Source organism: Mustela lutreola, chromosome X (genome assembly GCF_030435805.1).
Source record: "Mustela lutreola isolate mMusLut2 chromosome X, mMusLut2.pri, whole genome shotgun sequence".
NCBI lineage: Eukaryota > Metazoa > Chordata > Mammalia > Carnivora > Mustelidae > Mustela > Mustela lutreola.
Genome location: NC_081308.1, coordinates 93,043,957 through 93,069,482, shown reverse-complemented (window position 1 = coordinate 93,069,482; position 25,526 = coordinate 93,043,957). Strand labels below are relative to the sequence as shown.

At 43.1% G+C, this 25,526-nt stretch overlaps 1 protein-coding gene across 3 annotated transcripts in view; it reads left to right on the top strand.

Moving 5' to 3' along the window:
* Positions 1–25,526, top strand: part of COL4A6 (collagen type IV alpha 6 chain) — a 269,640-nt gene that overhangs the window by 181,896 nt on the left and 62,218 nt on the right. The window lies entirely within an intron of this gene.

The window sequence follows — 25,526 nt, the reverse complement described above, 5'->3', positions numbered from 1 at the left end:
AGAAAAGACACGAAGACAGAAAAAAAACAGCTTCAGACCAGAGAGCAGAGGAATTTCGATTTGATTCTATAAAACAGGATCTTTAAAACTGCCTGGATCATACACTCCTATCAGAAAAATATATTAGCTATTTCCTGCTTGGAGCACCTGGGTGGCTCAGTGGGTTAAATGTCTGCCTTTGGAGCAGGTCATGATCCATGGGTCCTGGGATCAAGCCCCACATCAGGCTCCCTGTTCAGTGGGGAGCTTGCTTCTCCATTTCCCACTCCCCTGCTTGTGTTCCCTCTCCTGCTGTGTCTCTGTCAAGTAAATAAATAAAATCTTAAAAAAAAGAAAAATGCATTAGCATACCCCAATATATGTATATTTATTTATAAACCGTATACTTGTACTAATGCACTCATACATAATAAAGCCTACAAAAAATCACAAAGGATGATGTAATGAAAATGTCAGAGTTCTATTATTTCCATCTCACATGCCAAAGAAGCATCTTGTGCTTTCCCTGGAGGTGGGGAGCCTGTGTCCCCACCCTAGATACCATTGTCCTAGAACATCAGCTAACCATTTTGGGACCCCAGAGCCCTTGAAGAATCTGATGAAAGCTACGTTTCCTCTCCTTTCCCCAGAAACCTATGCGCAGAAGCTTTTTCAACTTTCTCATCCATGTCATTTTAAGGAGGGTGGGGTCCCCTTTTCTGGATAAAGAAAAGCACTGAAGACTTTTGAGGAGCTTCTTGTTCCCTTGACTTTGTTCTTTTAGGAAGTTAAGTCTGCTCATTGTGCCTCAGATGGATGGGCTGGGGCCAGGGAGGGCTGGGGTGGGGCAGGTGAGAGAAGCAGGGAGACAAGTTGATAGGCCATTTGAAAACCTCAGGCCTGAAATGCAAATGTCATGGTGATGGAACAGAGAGGAAAGAGCCAGGTGACATTTCAAAGGGAGCCTGGACAGGTGTCAGTGGTCAACAGAAGATGAAAGGGAGGGGGAAAGAATCTATGACAGCTCTGAGACCTCAAGTTTGGGTTGGTCAAGGAAAGGCAGTGGCTACTGGAAATCAGAAACTGGTTCGGATGACATCCCAGCATCTCAACAGAAATACTCTGAGGGCAATGTGAAATGGGGGGGGGGTGTTGGAAAAGCTGAGGGAAGCAATCAGACGGAAGACACAGACTGTGGAGTTAAAACTTGGGAGGAGAACAACTATGAGGAGAGACTGAATAACAACAGTAGTCATTCAGGTACCGGGCACTGTTGTAAGCACTTTATTACCAAAGTTGATTTGATTAATCCTTATATCTGTGAAGCAAGTGCTATTATTACCATTATTCCATTTTTCATAAGTGCAAAACTGAACGATTTTATAGGTGGGGAAACTGTCCACAGGTCCCATAGCTAGGGAGTATCAGAATAAGGACTCCAATCCACGAGTGCAGGGTTAGGGGGTGGGGGGAGTGACTTACAGGAAATTCCACAAGGCAGAGGGGAAGAGGACGAGCAGAGGAAAGGTCTGGCACCCCCTGGGCACCCGCCTTGGAGCAAACATGGGGCCCACACCTGGTGATAATTCTAATAAGCAGCGGCAGCATAGTTGAAACCAACAAGAGCTTTCAACGTGCAAGGCACCGGGCCAAGCACTTTATGGGGCAAAGTGAATATATGTCATTTTTCCATCACTCAGCACCCAAATGCCTTTTCTAGTTGGAAAGAACCCCTCATTGTGTGAGTCTTGCTGTGGGCCAGGGCTGGCCTCTTACTGGGGAAAGGCAAAGGAGACCAGACACTCTCTTTACCTGCTCCTGGGCGCCTAGGGTGTGGGCCCAGGACCCATGCTGGGCCAGTAGGATGCTTCCCCAGCAACTTGCAATCTGCAACAACCAAAGGCTAAGACTGTGAGACGGAATTCAACCACGGTGGTCGTCAGTGGCTGTGGCCATGGTCCTCTGACCTGATTGCTCCTGTTTACCTCAGCAAGATAGGGATTTACTGGAAGGAGAGAGAGCAGCATCGGGCAAACATTTTCCAGAAAGGGCCAGTAGGTAAATATTTTAGGCTTTACGGGCAGCTGTAGACAACCTAAAATATGCTTTAACGTACTCAGGGTTGATTTCTTGTCCTTCACTGCCAAGTACTTTAACTGATACAAGTGAGTTATCTCATCTAATCCTTCTTGCAATCCAGACTGCTGGGGTCTATTGCTGACCTCCCATTGAAGCTAAGAAAATGGAGACCCAGAGAACATAAGTCCTGAGCCTGGAATCACAGAGATAGTTAAGTGCTGGTGAGTGACGCAGCTAAAATGCCTCCCCGGAGCTCTCTGACTCTCACACATGAAAGAGACCAAGAAAACACAGATGAAGCATTTACTGGTCTCAGAACCTCTTTGGGGATAACAAAAGAAAGAAAATTATTGCTCCCAGTTGTTCAGAGGCACCAAAATGATCAGTGCCATGGAAACAGGAAAAAGGACTAGAGATGCGCAGCAGCTGGGGTTTGATGTGTTTATCTCCCTCTTGGCTGCTTCTCTGTAGTCCATTAGAATACTGGTTTGAGCCTCTGTCGAAAGGTTACGCTGACCTCTTAGTTTTTGGAGGGTCTGCCGGCCTTTTGCTTACTGAGAAATCTAGAATACATTTGAGTTGCAGCCCCGAACTAGACTAGGCTGAATATCCTCTCCCAGGTCACTGTGACCTGCTCAGGATCCAAGTTAATAGGAACTGAAGTACTGCACTATTGTCTCTGCTAAGATGCGTTGGTTCTTGAGGACGAGTATAAGTCTCGTTCACCTGCCAATTGAAATGTGTGGTCTGTCCCCCCCCCCTTTTTTATTTCTTTCTTTTCAGCATAACCGAATTCATTGTTTATGCACCACACCCAGTGCTCCATGCAATATGTGCCCTCCTTAATACACACCACCTGGTTCCCCCAACCTCCCACCCCCCCACCCCTGCAAAACCCTCAGGTTGTTTTTCAGAGTCCAAAGTCTCTCATGATTCATCTCCCCTTCAATTTCCCTCAACTCCCTTCTCCTTTCCATCTCCCCATGTCCTCCATATTATTTGTTATGCTCCACTATTTGTACCCACCACCTGGCTCCCCCAACCAGGGCAGACGATCCCTTTCTTTCTTTTTTTTTTTTTTTTTAAAGATTTTATTTATTTATTTATTTATGAGAGAGAGAGAGAGAGAGAGAGAGAGATTGAGAGAGGCAGAGGGAGAAGCAGGCTCCCCACTGAGCAGGGAGCCTGATGCAGGACTCCATCCTAGGACCCAGGGATCATGACCTGAGCAGAAGGCAGACGCCCAACTGTCTGAGCCACCAGACGCCCCGAATGTTGATCCCTTTCACACTTTGCTTTTTCCAAAAGTGCAGAAGACAGTGGCCCCAGAACCACAGTCTCTCAGGGGTGGGTGGGAGAAGTTTCGGGCACATACAGCTTTTTTGTCTCACCCACTGGACCTAGAGTTCCTTCCATGGGACTGCTGTGAACACTTACAATAACATGGTGTTCCCTCTACTTGGTGCACAACTTAATTGAGCTAATTAATGACAAGTAAACATCTCACAATAGTGAGCCTTCTGTTGGAAGAGTCAGAGGCAGATCAAAATGCAGATTGGTGAAAGAGGCTGCTTGGACCAGGGCACTGGGAGTGTTACCGGTCTGACCTGTTCCTGAGTGTGCATGCTTATGCACCCTTCTGGTAAAACTGTCTTTTTAAAAGCTCATTGGGAACGTTTGCAAGAGTATACTTCATTGTCTTGTCACATGTCCTGATTGGGGTATTTTCCTCTGTGATTTTATGCCCAAACTTCTGTAACAGTTAAAGAAGAAAACTTTATTTCTGCCAAGCTGTGGGTTGGGAGAGAATTGGTGAGGGCCTGGTGGTTTTTTTGGTAGCACATAACTGGTCCCCCCAGAATGTCTTCTTTTTACTCTCCGGTAATGTGGCCAGAGAACACCTGAAGGATGTCAGAAAACAGACATCTCTTTGCTGTGGATCAAATCCAGCTCTGTGGCTGTCCAGGCTGTCTGTCTGTCTTTCTTTCTTTCTTTTTTTTTTTTTTTGATAAGTGCCTGGAGCTAAGTAGCAAGGGTGAACTCAGGGAAACCATTAGAAATTTTTATTATTATTTTTAGATTATTCTGCATGTGGGAAAGGAATGGTGGTTAGGATACCTAAACCAGCCTACCTATAGTTTGCTCATCCCAACAGTTTCAGCATGAGCAAACATTCTAATGGCCTAATTACCATGCTGGGCTCATCATATCTAGCACTAAATCCTTTTTCAAAGCACTTTCCCATTGAAGATTTTCATTTTACCCTCACAACAATCCAGGAACAGTTCCATGATTAGGGGCCACCCCCTAGATTGGTTGGTCAACAACCATGCCCTCTGGCAGGTCAAGGACTTAGGTGTGTTATTTCCTGGGTGCCCTGGGCCTGGGACTTGGGAAACCATGGTATCACTGGTCAGCCTAAAGAGAAGCAGGGCCTAAGCAAACCGAGCAGCCAGTTGCATGCCTTTTTTCTTGGTGACCGCCCCCCACCCCGGCCGGGCACAGAAGATGACCAACAAAAGACTTTGATTCATCTCTCTGGGTCCTTTGATTTTGCTGCAAAGTTCTTTCAAATTAAATCTATTCTTTTCTGACCAAACTTGATGTTGATTCTGAGCATTCTAACTCAGAAAATGTTGCTTAAAGGTGAGCACTAAATAACACATTACTCCAGCTCAAACTTACTTGGTATAATCAGTGTTTGATAGCTCTCCTTTCATTCTCCTGTGAAATAAGTAAAAAAAAAAAAAAGGGGGGGGGTGATGAACATAGCTGAAGAGCTCATTCTTCACAGAACTTTCCAGGTGCCCACTCAGGTTAGAAAATCATATGTCTTGGTTAAAGCCAGAAACAGAAAATACAAGTCATAATATTGTCTCCAGCCTCTCTCCTGAACAGCACTAAGAGAAAAATATGACAGTTATCATTTTATTAAATGTCACATAACCTGTTTCAACTGTTAAGTGGGGCACTCATGTCTTTGATGGGTATGACTAAGCTGTTTGGGCAGGAGAGGGACACGTGTCTGTGTCAGTGACGTGGGCTGATAGTTCTTCAAGCATATGCAGGAGCCTGTGTGTTCACACAGGTGCAAGGATGGTGCAAATATGACATGCATTCACTTCAACTGCTATTTAGAGCAGAGGTTCTCAGACTTGGCTGCACATTAGTATCACCTGGGAGCTTCTTAAACCTTCCAGTGCTCAGCTGACGCCCTATCTCAGCCTGGGCTATTGGAAGAAAATATTGTAGACCAAGTGGCTTAAAGACATCAGAAATTTATCTTCTTACAGTTCTGGAAGCTGGAAGTCCAAGACCAGAGTGTCGCCATGGTTGGGTTTTGGAGAGAGCACTCTTCCTGGCTTGCAAATGTCCACTTTCTTGCTGTGTTCCCACATGGTATAGAGAACTCTGGTGTCTGGTCCTCTTCTTAAAAGGGCACCAATTCTCTCCAATCAGAACTTCACCTTTCTAATGATCTCCTTTAACCTTAATCACCTCATTATTTTATTTAAAAAATTTTAAGATTACTTTTTATTATTTTATTATGTTCAGTTAACCACTGCATAGTACTACATCATTGGTTTTTTTTTTAAAGATTTTTTTATTTATTTGACAGATCACAGGTAGGCAGAGAGAGAGGAAGCAAGCTCCCTGCTGAGAAGAGAGCCCGATGTGGGGCTCGATCCCAGGACCCTGGGACCGTGACCTGAGTCAAAGGCAGAGGCTTTAACCCACTGAGCCACCCAAGCGCCCTGTACATCATTAGTTTTTGATGTAGTATTCAGTTCGTTAGTTGCATATAACAACCAGTAGTTATCACAACATGTGCCCTCCTTAATAACCTTAGTCACCTCTTTAAAGACCCTTTCTCCAATACAGTTACATGGTAGGGGTGAAGGCTTCAGCATACGAACTTTAGGGGAATCTAATTCAGTCTACTGGATACCCTAAACTAATTCATCAAATCAGACTCTCTGGGAACGGTAGGGGATCAGTAGGTTTTGGAGCCCCTCAAGTGATTTCAACACGTGGCCAAGCTGAGAACTACTAATTTCAGAGCCTGGCTACTTGAAGGGCAGCCCACAGATTGGCAGTATCAGTATCACCTGGGAGCCCGTAGAACTGCAGAACCTCAGACCTCACCTCTGACTTGATGAATCAGAACCTGTATTCTAGTAAGACCCCCAGGTGATTGAGAGAATCTCACAAGTTCCTGCTCTAGGGCATCTTCCTCCTGTGGTCAAATGCTTGTAATAACCATGGAAGCTCTTGACTTTATCTCCGATTCCAGGTGCTTGACTGTGCAGCCTTCTGGCCATTGCTTGATGACACAGCATCCATAAGGCGTGTGCTGGGACTTGATCACTTACACAGGGGCCATGCACATTGTTGGGTAGCTGCCAGGCAATGTGTGAAGTAATTGGTTTTAGGTTCTCTTCTGAGGACAGGGGTACAGTTCCCCTTTTCTTCCTGGTGACGGATTTGCTTTGGGATTGGTTGCCCACAGTTACGGCCACTTGTTCAAGCTATGAGTTTCACTCCAGTGGGTTGCTTAGCTTTTTATTGACAAAGTTTTGTGTATTAAGAGTGTTTACCACTATCCCCATCTGGATGTTTCCTATATGTACTGCTTATATTTTGCTATTTCCGTGCTTTCCATGTAAATCAACCTCTTCATCTGGTCTTGTTACAATGCAGTTGCTAGTTACATGGTTGTATATGTTTCTGACTCCAGCTCCCCTGGGCTTTAGGCTTTCTTGGTAGTAAAAATACATTTTTCAAGTTCCAGTTGGGGAAGATGAAAAAGTTCTAGGGATGGATGGTCGTGACAGTCACACAACAATGTAAATGTACTTAGTGCCACATAATTATACACTTGAAATTAGTTAAAATGGTAAATGTAAGGTTGTGCGTTTTCCCCCACAGTTTTTTAAATGTAATGCATTCCTCTAAATCTGATGATGTATCCTGGTTTGACTCTTGGAACAGAAGAAGGGAATTCTTATAAAAACTAATGATCTCTAAAATATGGAGTTTTGTTGATAGTATCATACCAATGTTAATGTTTTAGTTTTGATATATGTACAATAGTTACGTTAGGTGTTAATGTGAGGGGAAACGAGGTGATGGGTGTGTGGAGTATATGGGAACTCTGCTATCTTTGCAAGTTTTTTTTAAAAATAAATCTAAGATTGTTCCAAAGTAAAAAGTTTATTAAAAAATAAAAAACCTGGGGGTACCCGGTTGCCTTAGTTGGTAGAGCATGTGGCTCTTGATCTCAGGGTTGCGAGCTCAGGTCCCACACTGGGTGTAAAGCTTACTTAAAAAAAAATTGATGGGGCATCTGCGTGGCTCAGTCAGTTAAGTGTCTACCTTCAGCTCAGGTTATGGTCCCAGGGCCCTGGGATCGAGCCCCACATCAGGATCTCCTGCTCAGCGGAGAATCTGCTTCTCCCTTTCCCTCTGCCTGCTGCTCCTCCTGCTTGTACTCTCCTTCTCTGTGTCAAATAAATAAACAAATAATATTTTAAAAGAAAATAGAAAAAATTACTCTATTATGACCCATCATTTTGAAAAGGAGGTGGGAATGAGCAGTAGAAACAATCTGACAAAGACAGCAAGAGCTAAAACACTTTTCTTCTCCAGAGGTAGTTTTTTTTTGGGGGGGGGGGTTTCTAAGCTGTGTGTGTGTGTATATTTACATATACTTTTTATATATTTTATATATTTATATATTAATTTTTATATATTTATATTTATTTTCTTATTTATATATTTATATATTTTTCCATAATATATATTTGATTGTCTTTTATTTGGCTTATATTTTTTTAAATATATAAAACATCACAATAACACTGTTTACTGAATGTCACTTCAGCATAGGGCTTAAGTGTACAGAAACCTGGCTTTGAATAGACTTCTTCCATTTTCCAACTGTATGCCTGTGAGTAGTAATTTAACCTCTCTTTGTCTCATTTTCCTTACCTATAAGTGTGGATGATAATAGTATCTCCTTTGTATGCTTCTTCCCCGAGAATTAAATGAGACCATCCTTAGGAGGTGCTTAGCACAAGCACAGGATACAGTAAACACTCAATGTTTTTATCGTGTACACTGTATTAAGCGTTTTGTATGCATTTGTATTATTCATGATTCTCCCATAAATGTAATTTTTAATTTTTTTACTTTTAAATTCTATGTTATATATACAATATGCCCAAATCATAAGTGTACAGCAAAAGGAATTTTTACAATGTGAGCACACCCATGAAGGCAACAACCAGATCAAAATATAGACCATTCTCACCACCCAGAAGTCTCCCATATGTCCCCCTCTCAGTTATTACCCACCATGATTAACTTACATTTTGGGGAGTTTCTATTCAGTTTCAAAGATCCTTCCCCCTCCCTCTTTCATAGTTTAATTTAATTTGGGATAATATATAAAACAGTAACGTGGTTCAAAAGTCGAAACTATACATGAGTAGTAATCTGTTTTTCCTCCTACCCTCTCTTGCCTTCACCGTCTAATCTGAAGTAACATAGCGTTTAGTTTTCAAAGAGAATCACATGGCATCTTTGTCAGAAAAATTACATGAATGGTAATTTCAAGAGCATTCTGAAGTACTTTGCAGTCTCCTCTATTCAGTTTAAATAACAATATTAAGTGAGCTCCTACTGTGGCGAAAGGTGAATCAAAGGCCTGTCTTCAGATGCCCCAATAAGGGAAGGCCTTTGGACACAGACTTCAAGTTCAGTGCACACTCTAAATATAATGACAGACATACAAAATTCTGTATACAAAATGACCATTCACAAGAACAACAACAAAAAAACCATGTGACATATCTTTTGTTTTGAGTAATCCATCTAATGAAAAGGATATTAGGCATGTTATAGATAAAATTTTTAAATTCTATGAAAAGATATAAAATTCTCTGACCAAGTGGTTAGTAGACACTATACAGATGAATGGAGTGACTGATGGTGCAGATGTCTAAATCTACCACTTCAGGGCCCGTCCAAAAAAAATTCCAGCAGGATGTTTTAAGGAACCTGAAAAAACTGATTCTAGAATGCATATAGAAGAATAAATGTCTATGATTATCCAAGTCTGTTTTGAAAAAGAATAGAGACTTGCCCTCCTACATTTTGAGACATGCTGCAAAGATATAATAGTAGTAGTAGTAGTAGTAAATTACTGTAGGCCTTATATATTTGTAAAAGGCAAATAAAACAAAGGGCCAGAATATAAAGCTCAGAAACATGATAATATCAATGCAATTTCACAACAAGGGAAGGATGGATTGTTTGGTATTAGAAAGAATGGGTCCCCATGTGACAGAGCTTCTCAGTCAGTGTGTCACACTGAAAGCCACGCATGGATTACAGGAGTAAGAGCTATTATTGATCCCCTTGACCCTTGGGATGGCCAGGCAGGATCTAACATGGCCAGAGCTCCCAAGCTGGTAGGCTCCACCTCTGGCCATGAGTAGCCCCTTTAGTTTCCTACATTATGCCAAAAATATGCTATCATATTCTCTCTGTGCCATGACATGAAAAGGATGACATGAGAGGCATTGCTATCTGGAGAAAAATAAAGTTGGATAGCTACCCCCATATAACACACAAAGGTGACTTCTGGGTAGATTAAAAGCCTCAATGTGAAAAGTAAAACTACAAATGGAGGAGAATTTCATTATAGTTTAAGATGGTATAGGATTTCATTAATAAGACCCTGAAGTACAGAACATAAGGTAAAGGAGTCATGAATTTTACTTCATCAAACTTGAGGCTTTCAATTCAATCAAGGACATCCTAGCCAAAGTTGACAGACAGATGCTAGACTAGGAGAAGATATTTGTAATGTCTAAACCTGGCAAGGCATCTAGAAGGCATCTAGAATGTCCAAGGAACTCTGGTAAGTTAGCAAGAAAAAGGCAGAAAACACAACAGGAAAAAAAGGGTGGGGGGCAAAGCATATTCACAGAACGGACAGCTCGCAGAAGGGGAAACTGGATTGGCTAAGAAGCATATGAAGAGATGATAGATCTAGCTTGTATTCAGAGAAATACAAATCAAAATACCAACTTATACTCATTCAACCTGCAAAAACTAAAAAGATAACACCAAGCATTTATGAACATGTGGGGAAAAAAGAATCCTCAGCATTGCTCATGGGAGTGTAAGCTGGTCTAGCTTTTTGGAGAGCAATGGGATGGCATGTATTGCTAGTAACAACAGATATGTTTCTACAACCCGGAAACCTCACTCCTGGTTATGTGTCCTGGGGAACCTCTCCAGGGTTCTAAAATGGGATGCTTACAAGGATGTTTATCACAGAATCATTTGTGTAAAGGATTGGAGGCAAAGTAGGTGTCCATCATTGGGAAAATACACATGTAAAGTGTGGTGACTGCATACAAGGATTAGAAGCCATAAAGTAGTTGTGCAAATACCAAAGAGATCTTGAAAAAGTTCATATGAAAAGAAATAGAAGATCTATGGCCCAATAATATTTACATCCACACACACACACCACCACTACCAACAACAACAGCAACAATAACAATGACGACGACAACATCTATTTATCTATCTATGTATCTATCATCTATGTATCTATATCCTGGACTTACATCCAATGCATTATAGAATGTCCCTGTGAGGGGACAAGAATGAGAATGGAGATTTGGATGAAGGAAAGTAATAAAATAAAAGCAAGGACCTTATATGGACTAATGATAATATTTTGCCATCAGCTGAGGGATGTGATTAACTCAGCTCTCTACAGCTGAGTTCTAAACAATACAGACACAAAATTTTTAATTGGAGTGCTATGAGGAGGGAGACAATAACTCCAACCAGGGAAATCTGAGAAGTCTTTTGAAAAGAGATCAGATTTGAGCTGATCTTTGAATGAGAGATAGAATCTTGGGAGAGAGTTGTGGAAAAGAGGAAAAGAGGGGTCTGTTTGGCAAGGAAATCAGTTGGTGGAAGCCAGGTAGAAAGTGAGTACAGGATGGATTTCAGTATCAGCGAAGAGACTCGTGCCTGGTATCTAGGGCAGCCAGAAGTGTTTAGTGGAAAATAAGCCTGCAAAGACAGGTGGGAGCTGAATGGTGAAAGGCTTTCAATGCCTGGTTAAGGAGTATGAATTTTTTTTGAAAGTAATAGGGAGTAATTTAGAGTTTTTGAGCAGAGCAATAAGATCAGATCTAGGAAGATTATGGTCCAGTGTGTTAGATTGGCAGCAGTGTTTTGATGCAGACAGAACTCCAAAGGTTGTTATTATCCAGGTGAAAGCTAATGAGGGACTGAGCTAGGCTTTTGTTATTGGTCCCTAAGGGGACCAGTAAGAGGAGTGTAGACATGGGCTTGAGAAATTGACAGGACCTGAGAAATAAATTAGAGTGGTGTCTCATCTTTATAGAGGAGATAGTAGACACTTGAAGAGGTGGATAGAATCACTGAGAGAGGAGCAAGAGCCTTGGGGCAGAGGGAAGGGGCCAGTGAAGAGGACTGAGATGATTAAAGACCGGATGACCCATAGTGTCATGCAGGGAAAGCCAAGGAGATGGTTGCAGAGGGAAAAGAATGTTCTGCAAGGACAAGGGCCGCAAATAATGTCTATGGGATTCGAATTTACTTTCCAGTTTTCTGGGGACTTTCCAGAGAATGCTTTCAAGAGGAAGGAGCTGGTAGGCCCATATTGCCAGGAGTAGGGAAGAGTGGTAAGAGTGAAAGTGGAGGCAGTGAGTGTTGTCTAGTCTTTCAAGACTTGTGCTCTGGAAAGACACAGTGGTGGAGAGATGGCATTGGTCATGGGCTAGGAGGAAAGATTTTTGTTTTACTTTTTGACATCAGGCAGACCAGAGCATGTTTTGAAGACTGAAGGAAAGCAACCAGTCCAGAGATATAAGGAAAAGGAAGGGTAGTTACTGAGTAGGGTCCTGAGGGATAGGGGGGCTCCCCTGCGCCCCGGTGTAGTCTACCTGACAATTGCTTATTGAAAGCAAGCTTTTCTCTCCACCTTGATTTTATCTTTCCCCTAGCCATGCCCCTTCACCCTTGGGAGATCTTCCTTCCACCACTATGGCCTTATTAGAGCTCTCCCACATTTTGCCCCCTCGCTTTCTTTTCTTTTCCTGAGTTCCAGGGAATGGTTACAATTGGACAAAATGAACCTCTCTTTGTCAGTCAGCAAGTCAAGAGAAGCAATTAGTTGCTGGGTTCTCAGCCAACGGACCTGAACCTCTCAAATCCTTGAAGGGGAAAGAAAGCACTTGAATGTTTGTTTACCACTCAGCTTTAGGGGACAATAGTCGCTACTTGTGGCTAGGACAGGCTTCACTGGGGACTTTATCTCTGCAGAATTCTCTGTTAGCTTTTTCTGTGACGTTGCCGGCACCAGACCTAGAAACTTCTAAAAACCTCACAAAACCAGAGAAAGAAAAAAAAAAGTGGTGGTGGATGGAGAGGTAAGGGGAGCATGGGACCTGTTACCCCATTAACCTCTCCAGGCAAGGCCCCTGGATTGGCAGGCAGCTTTTTAATCTCTTTTTCTACCCCCCAAATCCTAGAGTTTGGCTAGTTTTGCTTCCCTCCCCAGTGTCCCACCTGGATTCTTCACAGACAAGTTTCCTGATTCATCTGGGAAATGAATCTGCTTTCTCTAGGAAGCAGATCATTGCTGCATGTCATTGCTACTGTCCCTAAGGGAACAGTTGAACAGAACATGATGTGACAAAAATGCAAATGACATTCTAGAAGTGGGGAAGGTGGGGTGAGCTGTGAGCATGTGAGTTGCCTGCTTCCCTCCTTACACATGGTGTGGAATCTGCATCAGTTGAAGCCATCTCCCTTTGAGTTGGGCACTAGACCGAACTACAAGGTCTTCAGTCATCGGTACATGTGGCTTGGCATGGCTAACAGTGGATTTTTCTCCATGTGTGAATCTCCAGGTTGTGCTCTCTGACTCCCAGTTTGTCCAGACAGCACTCAAGTACTCAATGCTCTCCCTAATTCATAGGTACAGCTAGTTCAGACTTCTTGCTTTGAGCAAAGCCAACTTTTCTACTCAGTCATTTGTTAATCAGGAATTGCTAGCTCCCTTCCAGATCATTCTCCAGGCTGGACCCCAAAATCAGATATGTCAACAAGGCTCTCATGTCCTCCTGTTGGATATATCCTTCTCCCTCACACCCATCTTCCTCCCCCGCCAGTACCTCTGATGTCTGTGCCAGAGCCCAACCCTGGAAAACCCCCACCACCTGCTTTGCTTGCTCCTGCTCTTGGGCTGCCCAAGTATTGTTTGAGGAAATCTTCCTTGACAAAAACATGTTCACTAGTGTCAGCAGAGTTCCCAGGGCTGTTTGGCAGCCCTTCACACTTTTTCTAACATCTGACTTCCTGCCAAGTCCCCCATAACATCTCCTCCCAGCCCTCTCCAGCGGAACCTCAGCTACCCTCAGTTTTATGTAATCTTCACTTCTGACATTGATTGCAAAAATGGAGGCCCATTTGAAATGGACTTTCTCCACTTCCTTCTCACTTACCAAAACTTGTCCTTGTTTTGTTTTGTTTTGTTTTAAAATGCATCCTCCTCCACACTCTCCTTTGGAGGAATAAAAGGCCCTCCTCTGTTTCTAAGACAAACTTATCAACATCATCTGGGTTCAGAGTCGTATCCATCCTATCTTCCTCTGGCTTACAATATACTCATGTGTGTACATAACTCATATTTCTGAATCAGACTGACATCTCCAGGGCGAGATCCATGTAATATTTCACTCTGTGTTCCCAACATGTAGTACCATGGCTGACACATGGTAAGCACTCAACAAATGTTTACTAAATTGGTGAGTTATGAGGGGAGCAAGTAGATTGACTTGAGTTCTTTGTTCTTGGTGCATCTACTTAGTGTTTTACTAAGGGGGCCCCTGGACAGCAAGAATGATGAAGGGAAAAATCAAGAGGATTCGATAAGTTCCAGAACCAGTGTTTTTGGTGGAGTTACGTAATGCGGTATTGGGATTTTTTTTCTTTTTACCTAGAATTGACCTGTCACTTCATAAAGGGAGTTGGGGAAAGAGCACTAGACTGGGAATAAGAAGGTATGGCTGTGCTGCTCATAAGCTGTGTGGCCATGGACAAGTTCATTAACCTGTGGGCCTCAATTACTTTCTCTAGTTTATTGAAGACAAGGTTATTATGAACATTAACTTGAGTTGTGGATGTGCCAACACTGAAGTCTGACTCACCTCTCAGTACAAGCTTATAGTACTTATTCTTTTTTTATTTTATTTTTTTAAATTTTTTATTTTTTATAAACATATTTTTATCCCCAGGGGTACAGGTCTGTGAATCACCAGGTTTACACACTTCACAGCACTCACCAAAGCACATACCCTCCCCAATGTCCATAATACCACCCCCTTCTCCCAAACCCCCTCCCACCAGCAACCCTGTTGTTTTGTGAGATTAAGAGTCACTTATGGTTTGTCTCCCTCCCAATCCCATCTTGTTTCATTGATTCTTCTCCTACCCACTTAAGCCCCCATGTTGCATCACCACTTCCTCATATCAGGGAGATCATATGATAGTTGTCTTTCTCTGCTTGACTTATTTCGCTAAGCATGATACGCTCTAGTTCCATCCATGTTGTCGCAAATGGCAAGATTTCATTTCTTTTGATGGCTGCATAGTATTCCATTGTGTATATATACCACATCTTCTTGATCCATTAGTACTTATTCTTTTTTTAAAGATTTTATTTACTTGAGAAAGAGAGAGAGAGAGAGAGAGAGAAAAACAAGTGGTAGGGAGGGGCAGAGGGAGAGAGAGAGAGAGAAGCAGACTCCACACTGAGCAGAAAGCCTGATGTGGGGCTCAATCCCAGGACCCTGTGATCATGACCTAAGCTCAAAGCAGACGCTTAACCAACAGCCACCCAGGTGCCCCTTGTAGCTCTTTTTCTTGATGCCACTATGATTCTAGAGCTCCTACTTTTTATCTGTACCACAGCTGCCATCACCACTGTGGACCGTCTTTCCTGTTGCACACAGAGCTAGATTTCACCTTAGCTTCTAATTATCCATCACATGAAAGGTAACAGGAAAAGATATCAGGATTTTGAAACCCTTGCTCTCCAGACACCCTTCCCATATCCTTTTTGGCCTATATGGAGCTACATGGATGACTTTACTTCTCTTTAGGGACTACTGCATAGGTGGGAGAGATGAATTCCAGATTCTGTAATTCAAATCCATGGGTGGCTGAGATGTATATGGTGGACTATGCTGGAATACTAGCAAGCCCTGCCATTTTAGCAGACTCCTGTACCCACGGGTCTGTATATTTGGGTTGGAATGTGTATCTCTTTATCTGCATGGGTTTGGATATGAATACTCCTTTGGTTCTAAATGAATACAGGGGTGTGGGTTGGGGAGAGAACCACACAGAGACTATGTGAGTAAGTTGTTCCTCTTTCTTCCATGCCCTTCCCTCCCCTCTCAGGGTTCTCTGAACTCATTGGCAAGGGTTCCAACAGGGAATTTCTTTGATCCTACCCTCCTTTTATTATTCTTCTGTTTCAAAAGCAGTAGTTGGTTATTCCACATTCCCTCCAACTCCCAAATCTTGATGGCTTCTCATCAGAGACTTGGGGAAGCCAGCATTGATCCAGAAGCAATCAGCTCACATCAGTTTAGTACTGGACCAAAGGTTGTGCAGTGTATCAATGATGGGTAATTTATTGTGTCAGAGGAAAAGGCCACAAGTATTCCTTGTCTAATGGAATAGATACACTGCAGGAAAAATTGCTGTCAAGTGAGTTTCTGGCAAGTCCTGTTTCACTTTGATTTTTATAATAAAACCATGGCTATGTTTTGCTAGAAATGCTAAAAGAAAAAGATCGGCTTTAAGTTATAATTAAACCATGTATTTTAAACCATGTTTTTAAAAACTACAATAATAAAATGATAGTGCAGGCCCAATCATCTTTAAACTATAATTAGAATCCTGTGCTGGACAGTTAATTTGTCCCCACCTTTCTCAGCTTTAAATTATGCTCTTCATTTGATTCAATTTTTTTTTTTTTCCTAGTGAAACCTCCTCCTCATGAGCCCTTTATTGATTTCAGGGCTTCTTGCCTTATAATACTAGCAAATGGACATTTTTGAAAACTGGAAGTTTAGTTGTCAGAGTTTCCCCCCCACACACACCAAAAGCAAAGTTTGTTGGTAGAATGAACCCTCAGCCCCTCTCACATACATTGTCTCAACTGATGCGCAAAGCAACCCAGGAAATAGGTGGGGCATATAATAGCCCTATTTTGCTGATGAGAAAACTAAGGCCTAGAGATGAATTGGCTTTCTCAATATCATCCAGCTAGAAAGTGAGAACGGGGAACAGAACCAGAATCTTAAGATTCTTCTTTAAACAAGAGGTTTTTCTGGGAGGCAATGACACCGTCAATCTGAGTTTACTAAAAGGCTTTCTTAACGAGGCCCAGGCCATCAAATCATACACAAGTTGTCTTCTAAATTTGAAGAAGGAAAAAAAAAAATTATGGCAAAGTAAAGATTTCAAGTTTTTTCAACTCACCTTCTGGTTTAAGTGAAATTCGTCCCAAGAAGAGCCATATTTATTTTCTCAGGTGGTCCAGAAACTCTGTATATGCTTTGTAGTACACTGGGTCTCTTTGTATAGGTTGCATACCCATTTGAAGGGGTGTGGGGGACTCATTCAACTATCTGTAATGCTTACAGAAGTGGTTGTTTGTTTTTATTTTGTATGGCCTGTTACTGGTCATAGTTATAGTTTTATTTGAATTTTGGTTCCTAGACTTCCCACTTACAATATTCACACAAAAGTCTGGTCTGGTTTCTGATGTCGTTTTATGAGACCTGAAAATTTTGCATCAACGTATTCACTTCTATCTAGCAGACATCTCTGCTTCATCTTATTTTAACAATTATTGGCATTCCCCAGGGGCAAGGGAAACTACAACACATTTAAAGAAAAAATTCCCTAATTTCTGCTCAGCACAATGATCATCAAATTAGTATCCTGTGCCTCTATTCCCTTTTCTGCTCCTAATTTAATATGCTAGGAGTAAGGACTCATAGCACATCAGAATTTGTCTACATGAGCCTAGTCCATTACCCACAGAACAATTAAAGAGGCCATTTTAACTGTGGAACAATTAAAGAAGGAGGAGGCAGAAGAGGAGGGGGAGGGAAAGGAGGAGGAGGGAAGAAATTAAACAAAAAAACATATCTCCTCTTTTTTAATTTTTTTTTTTTAAGTTCTGGGAAGTGTTATTCCCTGAACTGCCTTTTAGGACTTAATTTCTTAGTTCCAGTAAATGAGTTTCTGTTCAATATTACCCGTTCCAGTGAAAAGATTGGGCAAATAGAGATCAGTTGTTCTGCTATCAGTGAAAATGACAGTATTTTTCTGCCCAGAATAGCTCTCTTTGCCCCTTTTCAATTGGGCCGGGGATTCTATATTTGGAGCATTAGTCAATGCATTAGTCAATGCAGAGGGGCAATCTAGCTTGGTGAAAGAAGCAAAGGCTTTTATATCACCAAAATTAGCTTCAGAAATTGCCTGATGGGTACCCTCAAGCAGGTTTCTTACCCTCTCTGAATCTGGATTTCGGTTTTCTCACCTGTAAAATGAGTCTGATACCTACCCATTGGGGCTGTTAGAGAGAAGGATTACAGGAGATGGGACTTAGTAGGTGCTTGGTAGAAAGAAGGTCATTATTACATTTTAGAAGAGGTATGTTAGGGGTACCTGGCTGGCTCACTTGGTAGAGCTAGCGACTATTGATGGCAGGACCATGAGTTCAAGCCCCACGTTGGGCATGGGGCCTACTTATAATTTTTTTTTTAATTAAAAAAATAGAAGAGAACTATGAATGAACAGGTAAAAGGGAGCGATGCAGAGTGTGGCCTGGCAAGAGTTAACTTTATCACTCTGGAAGGTGTCTTTCTAAAATATTCAACACATTTATAATAACCACGGGAATGGGTGTGTGTGTCTTTGCAAACAAAACATGTAGATGCATGTCTTCATGCCTGGGATGGCTTCAAGCACTGATTACAGCTTAAGAACAAGAGAATAAATGTGATTTCATTTGGGTGTTGAGGGCAAACCTCTGATAGTGCTTCTTAGCTGTGGCAGACACTAGTAATTTGGGAGGGTTCCCACTTTGCTAGACACCGATCACAATTTATGTATGTATGTAGATGGGTAGGGTCAGTGTCCTTGCTGGCAAACTGTAGAAGATGCTATCAGTATCAAGCTGAACCAGGGCTTCCTTGGCCACAAAATAGGTCTGTCTATCTATCTATAGAATATGAGTCTTGGTCATACACTAGACCTATTCCTCATCAACTGGTGTTTTTCTCCCTTATTTGCTTCTGCCTACAATGCTAGCCCATTAGTGCTATTAATAAGAGAATGAAGCATAGGGCTCTGTGGATGGCTGTCTCCATATGTTGCAACAGAAGGAGCACAGAGGTGATTGGGAGGCCCTGATACCAGTTCTGCCACTGACCAATGGTATGACATTAGCAAACCCAGTTGGCTAACTGCTTTGTAGCTTGATGCCCTCAGCCTACCACCCAGATGTATTGTGATCTTCCAAAGGAATGGTGAAAAGAAAAGTAGCCTGAAGTATCTTAAATATTCTGGTCTTGGGGGTGTTATCTTTAGGTTCTTTCTTATCATATATTTCATGGCTAGGAGAGATACTCTAGCTATTCCAGCCAGAGTCTAATAAGTTCTTGCATTTCCTCTGCCCAGCCCTATGGCAAAGATGGGACTTCCAGTTGGAACATAAGGACAAAATGTAGAATTCAAGCCATCTAGTTCCTAGGCTAGAGGTCAGGGATCTCTGCTTCATCTTCCCCAAAGGTCATTAGAGGTCTTTTCTAGGATAGCAACAAAGCCTTTTAATCTAATTTTTCCCCTAGCTAATGAGACTCAGAGGTGACCTTCTTGAAGATTCCCAAGTACACATTTAATTCTGTATTGTTGTTCATTCCACAGCACACCTCAGAATAGAATGTCTACTGCATACCAGACATGGCATCTCTGGAGATACCATAGTAAATGTGTCAACTGAGCACCCTGCCCTCTCAGACCTTCGGTCTAGTGAGGGCAACAGGTGCAGAATATCTCTCCACATGGTCCCCACATATCTTAATCCTCACTTCTCCAAAGGTGGACTCCTCATCTTCCACCCAAGACTCTTCTTCTCCTAGGCTTCCTCAAGTCAGTGAAGAGATCCACTCTCTCAGTTGTCCAGTCAGGAAACCTGGGAGTCATCCTTCAAACCTCCCTCTGCCTAATCCACCTATTCTAATCTAGTACTATACTATACAGTTTTTATCCTCTGAAATCAGTCTCAAATCTGTCTTCTCCTTGTCTTCACTGTCATGAACCTAGTCCAAGTCACCATTATTTCTCTCCAGGAATTCACAGCCTCCTCACTGGGTTCTGTTTATCTGGTCTTGCTGCCCCATCCTCTCCCTTCCTTTATGTGTAGAATTGATCCTGTATGGATTTTGGTTAAGTTCCTTTCCCTTTCTGGGTATCAGCATCTCCATACTAAATGGGATGAGATCCTAATTCTTGTTCAGCTTTCTTTTTCTGCAGTTCCATGATCAGATGGTTCTTGATTACACTCTGATATGATTATCTAGACTTCCAATGAAGGCACTGCTGTGCCTGACCACTGGCTTCTCAGTGTGCATATTCATTCATTCATTTCTCCATTCATTCAGCATTTACTGAACTCCCACTATATACTAGGCACTGTACTTAAGTGCAGGTGATTTGGTGGGGAATAAGACACAGGACTTGTCCTCAAGGAGCACAATCTATTGAGGGGTATAGACACAAACAAGCAATCTAGCAGATTCTGTGAGGTGGGGGCAATCATGGAAGGCTCCCTTGAGGAGATGACATCTTTGTAAAATATTTTTTATTTTTTAAAATTTTTAGAGAGAGACAGAGAAAGAGCATGTGTGAGTGAGCAAGTGAAAGGGGGGGGGGTGAGAGCTAGAGTAGAGGGAGTGAGAGAATCTTAAGCAGTCTCCACACCCAGTGTGGAGCCCAGTGTGGGGTTCAATGCAGGGCTTGATCTCATGACCCTGAGGTCATGAACTGAATTGAAATCAAGAATCAGACACTTAACTGACTGAAACATCCAAGCATCCCTGGAGGAGCTACTAGATCCTGAATGATAAATAGGAGCTAACCTGGAGATCAGAGACATGTACAAAGGCCCTGGGGCAGGATGTTAAAAGAAAGTAAAGCAAGTTTGGAAGATGGTAGACCAATTAGGAGCCTATGGCAACACTCTAGGGAGACATGAGGAAGACCTGGCTGAAGACCATGAGGATAGAGAGAAATGAATAGGTTTGGGTTATATTTTGGAGGTGGAACTGACAGTCCTTGCTAGTGGATTGGATGCGGAAGATGAGGGAAGAGAGGTCGTGGAGAACATTTGGGTTTCTGGTTCAGTCAACTTTGTGGATAGACTGTGATTTGCTAAGTTAGTTCCATTAACTCAAGAGGAAGAAACTGGTTTTGGGAATAGGGTTGAGGAGAAGATGATGAGTTCAGCTTTGGTCTTACTGAGTTTGGAATGGCATATCCAGATGGAGAGGCCTAGTCAGTCATTAGCTATCAGGATCTGGCACATGAGAAGAGCAATTGGGGCTGGAGGTTCAGACTGGAGAGTCATTAATATGTAGAGCAAGTTCCTTTAGGAGAATGAGCAGACACTGAAGAGCTGAGTGCCCAGGAGAGCCAAGACACCAATGCTAAGTAAGGGGGGGGGCAATGCTCTCATAGATGTGGGGTGCTGGCATACATGCTCATTCATTCCTGGGCACACATCCCTGCCCCAAAGAGAGTTTCTCCATGTTATCTGTGCATCTCCCCCTTAAATTTCAGAGAAGGAACATTAAAAGTACTCAATTGTAACTTCTTCATTTTATCATAAATGATACGTAAAGAGGAATGGGAACGGATATTTTCATGCTACCTGCCAGGAGCTCATTAACTCACTTAAATTCCTACAATAACCCTCACGAGAGCTATTATTTCTCAGAGCTGTAGAGACTCAGCGGTTAAGTCACTTGCCCAAGGTCACCTAGCTATTATGTGGCAATAAGGAGATTGGACTCCAGATCTGTCGGACTCCAGATCCAGCATTCTGATACCAGGAAAGTCTGCAAATGTTCCCTTTTCTCCTCTGCTTCATAGATATCATTTGCATCCCCTAACATAATGCTTTGCTCTCCATTAAAATACAAATCCCCTTGGGGAGAAGTAAAGCTCTAAGTTGTTGTCAGTCATGTATGCCTCAGTGGCAATGAGTTTCAGATTCTTCTGTAGGCATAAATTTTAATTTGATTGGAGAAGGACACTGGAAACTTCAGGGAGGGATAAAAAGACAAAAGACCTCTCCGTCTCCTAACTAGTCTGAGGTGTGTGCTTTTAGGAGTCTTCGATGCTATTTTTGCGCATGGGTACCTCAGTAGTCTCCCCTTCTCTGTGGCTTTGCTTTCCATGGTTTCGGTAACCTGCAGTCAGCTATGGTACTGAAGCAGATGATCCCCCTTCTGACCTATTCACTAGCAGCCTAACGGCTACATCACAACACCTCCATCTTTCCCCTCGTTTTACCTCATCACGTAGGCATTGTATCAGCTCACCTCATTTCATTTCATTTCACCCCATTAACATAACTTTTTTTTTAACAATAAAGTGTTAATAGTTGTTCTATTTTATTATTATTGTCAATCTTGTGGCTGGTTTACAAACTTAACTTTATGCCAAGTATGTATGTATAGGAAAAACAATAGTGTGTATATATGTATATAGGTTTTGGTACCATCTGTGGTTTCAAGCAACCACTTTGGACGTCTTGGAACACATACCCATGAACAAGGAGGGACTACTGTCTTTTATATGCGGAGCCATTACCGGGTCTGTTACCCCAGTGATGTGGGGCCAGAGCTGTGGGTGTGGTCTGATCTAAGGTGACCCGAAACTGCATCCTAACCCCAATGCCGTGTGGTCAGCGGGAGTCAGCCAGCCTGGGGTTCAGTAGGGTGCTGCAGTTCCTGGCCTCAGGCTCAAGTCCCAGCTCAGTCTCTTGAGAATTCCACCCTGCTGCGCATATTTAAAATCCCTAGCAGATGGAGGCAAGAGAGCTTGTTGGAAAGACTTGGAGGAGTCCCTTCTGCCCTGTCTGGGTCTATTTGCCAAAATAAATGGCATGTATCAGGGCAGGGCATTGGTCCAAACCCATTGAAATTCTGCTAGCAGTCCAAACAGTGCTGGTGTTTCAGATTGGTTCTGTGAAATGATCAGAGTTAGGAAGACAGAAATGATGTGTGAGCATCTGGCTGCTGCAGCCTACTGATGGGGATAGTCCCAGGGGCGGGCCTGGGGTAAGGGGGAGCAGCCTCAAGGACCCCCTAGGACATCTGCCACTGGTGAGCTGGGAAAGAGCCACACACTGGCAGCAGGCAGTCTGGTTGGAGTCTCGTACTGTTTTCCTCACTAGCTCTGGGAACTGAACAAGTCCTTCTCCTTCTCTCGGCTTCTTCCCCCACCTCCACCCCCATGTATAAAACAGAACCTAGATGAAATGGTCTCCAAGGGCCCTTTCTGCTCGAACATTCTGTGACTTCTCTGACACTGGTTTGATTTCTTTTTATTTGTATTGAGAGAGAGGTCCACCTACCCACCTGCTTATCTGCAGCTGCTGTGTTCTTACACTGACCTCTACTGCCCATTATGAAAAGTGCCACCGATCGCTACTTCGCAGCAGCGCCGCCCCCCCCCCCCACTCCCACCCAAAGCAGTTCATCATTTATTTAGGGTTAAGCTTCAGCAGTAGAGTGAGCACAGAGACAGGAACCCTGTGCCTTGTAGACGAGTGAGAAAGAACATGCATCTGGAAGCACAGAGCAAGCATATCTAGAGATGGCTGAAAAAACATCCCAGAAAACAAACCTTGTCTCTCACTTCTTCTTGTAGTCCTCTTCATCTGTTCCCAGTGCTCTGAGCCACTGTAGGGTGACACTGCAGTGGGGAGGAAGAGTTCTTGTCTCTTAGCTTATGACTGCAGGCTCTAGAAGGGCCTGGCACCCCACTGAGGAGGCAGTTCTAGGCTCCTGGTACCTCAGAGGCCTCGAGACATCCCGCATGCCGTTTCTGGCCCTTAGGTAGGCCTGAGAGCTTCCTAGCTGAGGCCAGCCCAGAAGCTCTACCTCAGAGGTAAGCATACCCCTGAGGAGGGCCATTTCAGAAACCCCTTTGGAAAAAGAATTAGCATCCAAAGAATCTACAAGTCCTTTCAGAGACTCACTTTAAGCTCTCTGTGGCAAATTCAGCATGGCAGGCCCTCCAAGAGAAAGGGAGCCGGCCAGGGAATCCTGTCTTTTCTGGATGGAATCAGATTTCCTGTTGAGTCCAGTTCTAGACTCGCCTCATTCCTACGTCTCCTTAGTTACTCTTGCTGAGCATGTGCTCACAGAGGCAAGAGACCAGAGTTGGAGCATGCCAGCCAGGCCTTCCCTGCTCAGGCCCCGGTGATGCGAGCAAGATGGGAATTGGGCCACACCACAATCCACTCTTCTTGGTGCAATGGTTTATTGTGCTCTCCGCCTCCCATCCCTTGATGTGAGAAAACTTTGGGCAGGCCTCAGATTTGGGTCAAGCTTGCAGTGCCCTGCCTGCCTTGTCTCTGCTAGTAATAACCTGGCCTCAGCAAGCCCATCCTGGGTCCGGTCCTCCCACCAACCACTCCCCTCCTCCCCCAACAGCTGCTTCTTATCTGTCTCCCTCGTCCCAGCCTCAGGCAGGCTGCCCTGGCCTCCGGCTAACACACACATGTTCTGAATGCTCACTGATGAGTTTCAGCCTCAAAATGCTGCCTTCCTCCCATCCATCCCCTATCTCCAAACCTCTGAGGGTTCCTGTGAGCTCCTCTATCAAGTCTTCAACTCTCCTTCCTTGCTTTCCAGGCCCACCTCAGTTGGGGCCCCCTTTCTTTCCAGCGTGGGCCATGACTCTCCCCAACCATGGACAGAACGTAAGCATTTCCCAGGCCTTCCATGGCCAACACTTTCTTTGTGCTCCTGGACCACTTAGGCTATGTTCCAGACTTGTGCTGTTTGCTCTGGTTTTATGGCTTACCTTTTAGACTTCTTCGTTAACCCTCAACACTCCAGCATTGTATTTTTATAAGTATATAAAATATACAATATTTTATATAAAATATACTTTTATTTTTATAATTGGTCTTCTTTTTAGTATTGGTATTGGTTTTTTTCTTCTTTTTTTGGTCTTTTTCTTTTTCTTTTTACCATATATGCAAGAGTAATAAATAATAGAATCATTACATAGAAAATTCCAACAATGGGAGATAAAAGCATAAAAAGTGAAAGTTCTCTTCCTGCCCCATCATTCCCAGAAAGAAGCCCATTAAGCACTACACAGCCTAGCACCTTTTGAAAGTTATACGTTGGGCGTTGGAGAAGGTTGAGTGGTGCGTGGTCACCCCAGAAAATTGCATCTCCTTGGGAAGAACCTCTTTGTACTTCCTTAGATGAGTCGTCAGTCTTTGGGTGGCCCGACTGACACCGGAAATTTTACTCTAAAGGCCCCACATAGCTGGTGGCCACTTGCATCTCCAGTACGTGATTCTAACCACTGCCTAAAGCATCTGTCCTTTTTCCAGCCTTTTAAAAAGTAACCTTTGCGGGTGAATATTAAGGAGCCTGTCTAATGGGCTTTTCTGAGTTTTTCACAGATCTGAGGAAATTGGACCAAGAGGTGGAGATGGGAAGCTGGGTCTACCAGGTAGAGACCTGGTAGGGTGTTGTGTTCTCTGAGAGGTAATGCTCATTACTAATGGTTTTCATCTTTCTGCCAAGAATATTCAGTACCTACTGGGATTTGTTCTAAATGATAGACTAGCCCACCTGTGTTGCACCCACTGGGGTTAATTCTCTGTCTCTGTTAGCTTGAAAATGTCAGCCTGAACTCTCATACTTAATTGTTACAGGCATTTTATAGCTAATGCATTCAAAATCCTCAAGGTGCTCCCTCTTGCTATCATAATTGATGTTTTGTGCATAGTCTCAGGCTTCTTGAATTTTACACATTCAACACTCTACAGATGGTGGGTTGAAGGGTAAGAAGAAGAAATAGAGGAAAAATAAACAGTGTGTGTGTGTGTGTGTGTGTGTGTGTGTGTGTTTTCCCTGTAAGCATCTGTTTCCAGTTGCAGTGATGGGGCCCTGGGATCTGCATATGAAGATGAGCTTTTGCAGGTTGACCAGCCCAAAGATCCTCTCTGGATCTTTGTCCCCTCTCTGGATCCCCCGAGGCAATGTTCTTCAGGCCTAGCCATTTCCAGA